The following is a 5,736-nucleotide window of genomic DNA, read 5'->3' on the forward strand; positions in this document are numbered from 1 at the left end:
GTGGATCACTCACCTCCTGCTGCTGAGACGCCAGGGGCTCACACAGGTCCGTGCTCTGTTTCTCAGGGCTGGCTGCCGGAGTGTGTGGGCTTGCTGCCTGACCAGCATCGCGGTCTTCTGCCGGTCTCTGGACTTCCCTGGGGGACTGTTGCTTCCATCCAGCCGTTGCCGAGCGACCTGTCAGCGCTGCTGAACGCAGTTCAGCCCTGGATTCCACTGCAGGAGACATCGCTCTCTGAGGTGAGGGATTCGGCGGGGAGTTGGTACTCTGGGAGCCATGCAGGGACGCAGGGGAAGTGGGAGCTGACTCCTCTGGCAGCCGGTCTCGGTCGAAATAAAAGTCCAGCTTCCCCTGCTGCTGTTTGGAACGCTTGCCCCTGGTCATCATTCGGTGTGGGGATGGTTCAGACCCGGGTGGCAGGCTGTAAGGAGGGCTGTGCAGGCTATTTCGTCGCTGGGGTGCAGGAGCTCTGGAATCAAGCGGCCATTAGCTTCGGCTGCTTAGCCACGCCCCGTGCATAGTAACATAGTAACATAGTAACATAGTACATAAGGCCGAAAAAAGACATTTGTCCATCCAGTTCGGCCTGTCATCCTGCAAGTTGATACAGAGGAAGGCAAAAAACCCTGTGAGGTAGAAGCCAATTTTCTCCACTTTAGGGGAATAAAAAATTCCTTCCCGACTCCAATCATGCAATCAGAATAACTCCCTGGATCAACGACCCCTCTCTAGTAGCTATAGCCTGTAATATTATTAAGCTCCAGAAATACGTCCAGGCCCCTCTTGAATTCCTTTATTGTACTCACCATCACCACCTCCTCAGGCAGAGAGTTCCATAGTCTCATTGCTCTTACCGTAAAGAATCCTCTTCTATGTTTGTGTACAAACCTTCTTTCCTCCAGACGCAGAGGATGTCCCCTCGTCACAGTCACAGTCCTGGGGATAAATAGCTGATGGGATAGATCTCTGTACTGACCCCTGATATATTTATACATATTAATTAGATCTCCCCTCAGTCGTCTTTTTTCTAAAGTGAATAACCCTAATTTTGATAATCTTTCAGGGTACTGTAGTTGCCCCATTCCAGTTATTACTTTAGTTGCCCTCCTCTGAACCCTCTCCAGCTCTGCTATGTCTGCCTTGTTTACAGGAGCCCAGAACTGTACACAGTACTCCATGTGTGGTCTGACTAGCGATTTGTAAAGTGGTAGGACTATGTTCATATCACGGGAATCTATGCCCCTTCTGATGCAACCCATTATCTTGTTGGCCTTGGCAGCAGCTGCCTGACACTGTTTTTTGCTGCTTAGTTTGCTGTTTATTAAAATTCCTAGATCCTTTTCCATGTCAGTGTTACCCAGTGTTTTACCATTTAGTATGTACGGGTGACTTGCATTTTTCCTTCCCATGTGCATAACTTTACATTTATCAGTGTTAAACCTCATCTGCCATTTATCTGCCCAAGCCTCCAATCTATCCAGATCCCTCTGTAGTAGTATACTGTCCTCATCAGTGTAAATTACTTTACACAGTTTAGTGTCATCTGCGAAAATTGATACTTTACTATGCAAGCCTTCTACAAGATCATTAATAAATATATTGAAGAGAATAGGGCCCAATACTGACCCCTGAGGTACTCCACTAGTGACAGTGACCCAATCTGAGTGTGTACCGTTAATAACCACCCTCTGTTTTCTATCACTCAGCCAGTTACTTACCCACATACAGATGTTTTCTCCCAGTCCGAGCATTCTCATTTTATATACTAACCTTTTATGTGGTACAGTGTCAAATGCTTTGGAGAAGTCCAGATATACGACATCCATTGATTCGCCGCTGTCAAGTCTAGAACTTACCTCCTCATAGAAACTGATTAAATTAGTCTGACATGACCGATCCCTCACGAAGCCATGCTGATATGGTGTTATTTGCTTATTTCCGTTGAGATGCTCTAATATAGCATCTCTCAGAAAACCTTCAAACAGTTTACCCACAACAGATGTTAAACTTACCGGCCTATAGTTTCCAGGCTCTGTTTTTGGCCCCTTTTTGAATATTGGCACCACATATGCCACGCGCCAATCCTGTGGGACATTCCCTGTCAGTATAGAGTCTGCAAATATTAGAAATAAGGGTCTGGCTATGACATTACTTAATTCCTTTAGGATACGGGGGTGTATGTCATCCGGTCCTGGCGATTTGTCTATTTTAATCTTTTTAAGTCGCTGTTGTACTTCTTCCTGGGTCAGACAGGACACTTTTAATGGGGAATTTATTTTCGCATTCTGCATGTCATCTGAAAATTTATTTTCCTCAGTGAATACATTGGAGAAAAAAATATTTAACAGCTTTGCTTTCTCCTCGTCGCTCTCTGCGACTCCCCCCTCATTACTCTTTAAAGGGCCAACACCTTCAGATTTATACTTTTTAACATTTATATAATTGAAGAACATTTTAGGGTTAGTTTTACTCTCTTTGGCAATTAATCTCTCGGTCTCTAGTTTGGCCGCTTTTATTTGTTTTTTACATGTTCTATTTTTTTCCTTATAGTTTTTCAGTGCTACCCTCCTGTTTTAGTGTTTTATATGCTTTCTTTTTGTCATTTATTGCTTTCTTTACAGTTCTATTTATCCACATTGGTTTCTTTTTGTTCCTTAACCTTTTATTACCATACGGTATGTACCTCTCACAATGAGTTTTTAGGATGTTTTTAAAGATATCCCATTTTGTGTCTGTATTTGTGAGGACTTTGTCCCAGTTAGTTTGGCCTATGGCCTTTCTTAGTTGGCTAAATTTAGCTTTTTTGAAGTTTGGTATTTTTGTTCCTCCCTGTAGAAACGCTCTTTTGAATGATAATTGGAAGGTTATTACTTTATGGTCACTATTTCCCAGGTGTCCCCCAACCTGCACGTCTGTTGTTCTGTCAGGTCTATTGGTTAATACTAAGTCCAGTATGGCCGTCCCTCTAGTCGGGTCCTGAACGAGTTGGGAGAGGTAATTGTCTTTGGTTATTGCCACAAACCTGTTTCTCTTATGAGATATACAAGTTCCAGTTTCCCAGTCTATATCTGGGTAGTTGAAGTCCCCCATAATAACCACCTCATTATGATTTGCCGCCTCGTCTATCTCGTTCAGTAGCAGATTTTCTGTGGACTCTAGTATATTTGGTGGTTTATAGTAAACTCCTATTAGTAATTTATTGTTGTTTTTAGCTCCATGTATCTCTACCCACAGTGACTCCACATGTTCATGTCCCTCACTTATATCTTCTCGGACTGTGGGCTTTAGACAGGACTTTATATAAAGGCAGACCCCTCCCCCTCTCCGGTTTTGACGATCATTTCTAAACAGACTGTAACCTTGTACATTAACTGCCCAGTCATAGCTATCATCCAGCCATGTCTCAGTTATTCCCACTATGTCATAGTCCTCCTCACACATCACTAATTCCAGTTCACCAGTTTTATTAGTCAGGCTTCTGGCATTAGTATACATACATTTGAGAGGTTTATGTATATTTTTTACCCTACACCTTTCCTTCTGAACTGTTCTAATCCCTCCTTCCATTCCTCCCCCATTCTTATTACCTTGCCCCCGGTCTCTATCTTCCCCTCCTATAACGTAATTACCCTCCCCCCCAGTCCCTAGTTTAAACACTCCTCCAACCTTCTAGCCATCTTTCTCCCCAGCACAGCTGCCCCTTCCCCATTGAGGTGCAGCCCGTCCCTACGATAGAGCCTGTAGCCGATAGAAAAATCGGCCCAGTTCTCCAGGAACCCAAACCCCTCCTTCCTACACCAGTTCACCATTAGCTTCGGCTGCTTAGCCACGCCCCGTGCATCATATTACTAATGGGGCACTTCCTGCCCTTTATTTTTAGAATTCCAGTTTCTAGAGCACTAACAATGTTGTATTGGAGACCTTCAAATTCCCCTTCCAAAAAACGACGCAGTCTGTCATCCTCCGTCATTAACCACTGAAGCTGGGATGCATAGTAGTAGCCTCGGAAACAAGGAACGGACAGGCCGCCATCTTCTTCATCTAACCATAAATATTTTAGTTTTAACCTAACCCTTTTTCTCCCCCAAATGAGATTATTTAGCACACCTTCTAATGCATTAAAGAAATGATCCCCTATCCATACAGGGCAGGAGGAAATGACGGTAGTAAATAAAGAATCTGCCGTGCCCCCTCCGGCAGTGAAAAGGCCCAGGATTGAGCGTTACCCCTGAGCAGCGATATAATGATCCCCACCCTCCGTTCTTCATCACCAGAGGAATGGGGAAGAAGGCGAAAATGGAGTTTGCAAGCCTCTCTAAAACGCACAAAATACTCACTACCCCCGGAGAACGTATCCGGGAGTGAGATCTTAGGCTCAGAACAAACTCCATGAACGCAAGCTGAACCGGTCACTTGAAACTGAGAAAAAGTCTTACGGAGGTCAGCTACCTCCAATGAAAGACCCTGGAAGCGCTCAGTCAAAAGTGAAACCGGATCCATGCTTGGTTTTGGCTGCTTATAATGTCACGGATGGTGTACAGGAAACAAGACAATGCAATACAATAATGACTCACTGGATCCACAACTAAGGAACAAAAGGGAGACCCCTACATGAGACCTGCCACTCTCCCTAATTGCTCAGACTATGCGAACACCCCAAAGGTGGATGGGCGCATATCCACGTACCTCGGCTATCTAATACCTGAAGACCCTACAATAGTGAGGGGACACGACCACTGGCTCCCTACACTAGACACGGAGGGAGTCAGGGTCACCTGAAAATCCAGCAGACAGAAAATCACAAATAAAGGAACAGCACTTATCTTGCAGAGGACTGGGAAATAGAAACAGCAAGCACACACACTCCAGGAAGTTGTATAAGCCGCAACCTAATGCATCATGGGGAGGAACTTAAAGGGAAGCAATCAGTCCAACTGCATGACAGCTGAGATAGACTAACGAGATGAGGAACTTAACCAAAACAAAGAAACTCAAGGAGGAGGATCTGGAAAGCTCCTGTCAGAGCTTCTCAACTGTCTGGTTGTGACAGATGCGCCCTTTCCCCCGAACCCCCTAATTTTATCATCTGCTCGAACTTTGCAAGCCAAAGGCTCGATGAATATAGCGAACAATAGTGGGGAGAGTGGGCACCCCTGCCTAGTTCCCCTTTGCAATGGTACCGACTCTGATATCACGCCATATGATACAGCAGTTGTACCCATCTGATGAATTTTTCCCCCAGGTTAAACTCATGCATTATTTTCCAGAGGTATGCCCATTCCACCCTGTCAAACGCCTTTTCCGCGTCCAAGGACAGGATGGAATGGGCACCCTCCCCGCTCATCTGTGCATTCAACAGTGTCCGCCGAATATTCGTCTGGGCTTGGCGTTTGGGTACGAACCCTGATTGGTCCGGGTGTATTATTTTCTCTATAACTCTTTTTAGACGATTTGCAAGCAATTTAGCGCATAGTTTAAAATCAGTGTTACGAGTCCACCTTGCTCTCATCCTTCCCTTTTTTTCCCAACAGAGTTTTGACAGCCTCCGAAAGGGAGGCAGGGAGTTCACCCCTGTCCATTGAGTCATTTAGGACCTGCACAAAGACTGGGAGAATAACCTCTCCATATCTTCTATATATCTCGAAGGGGAGGCCATCCAACCCGGGACTAGAGTTGCCCTGTATAGATTTCAACGTGTCCCATAGTTCCTGCAATTTGATGGGGCCATTCAATAA

The sequence above is a fragment of the Bufo bufo genome, chromosome 4 (genome assembly GCF_905171765.1).
Source record: "Bufo bufo chromosome 4, aBufBuf1.1, whole genome shotgun sequence".
NCBI classification, from domain to species: domain Eukaryota; kingdom Metazoa; phylum Chordata; class Amphibia; order Anura; family Bufonidae; genus Bufo; species Bufo bufo.